General features: G+C 34.8%; 1 pseudogene; it reads right to left on the minus strand.

Annotated features, from left to right (window-relative positions):
* Positions 1 to 212: 212 nt before the first annotated feature.
* LOC118654932 lies at positions 213 to 342 on the minus strand (annotated as a pseudogene).
* Between the last annotated feature and the right edge of the window lie 383 nt (positions 343 to 725).

A 725-nucleotide genomic window follows, 5' to 3' on the forward strand; every position in this document is an offset into this window, starting at 1 on the left:
TTAAAAAATTCAGTGTAGAAATGTTAATTCATAGTATACATAGTTAAAAGGTATGTCAAGTTGCTTAATAATTTTAAAAAATATGTTTTTATTGATTTTTTTTAGAGAGAGAGGAAGGGAAAAGAATAGAGAGATAGAAACATCGATGAGAGAGGAATATCATTGACGGGCTGCCTCTGCACGCCCCTGACCAGGAATCAAACTGGCAACTTCTTGGTTCCTGGGTCAATGCTCAACTGCTGAGCCACACCAGCCAGCTAAGTTGTTTAATGATTTTTAAAAGTATTAAACTGATAAGAACAGATACTACACTTGATCTTAGCCAAAAGGCTGAGTTTGGATTATATTGATTTGCGTGTGAGCTTTATTTGATGCTTAAGACAGTTGTCTCTAATAGCATGACGATGAGTGTGAAAATGGAATGAATCATTTATTTTATGTGCCTGTTGAACTATTTTTCCCAAAGCTAAATGTTTCCTTGCTAAATGTTTCTGTATGTCTTCTATTCTTCTTTTAAGAACACCAGTTGTATTAGACTAGGGCCCACCTTAAAGACCTCATCTTAACTTGATTATATCTGCAATTATTTCCAAATAAGGTCACATTTACAGGTACCAGGAGTTAGGACTTCCACATACCTTTTTGGGGGACATAATTAAACTCATAACACTTTCCCAAAGAAAACGACAAGAATGTTAGATAGACCCAGAATATTAGAATAGGAA

Source organism: Myotis myotis, unplaced genomic scaffold (assembly GCF_014108235.1).
Source record: "Myotis myotis isolate mMyoMyo1 unplaced genomic scaffold, mMyoMyo1.p scaffold_m19_p_4, whole genome shotgun sequence".
Classification (NCBI taxonomy): domain Eukaryota; kingdom Metazoa; phylum Chordata; class Mammalia; order Chiroptera; family Vespertilionidae; genus Myotis; species Myotis myotis.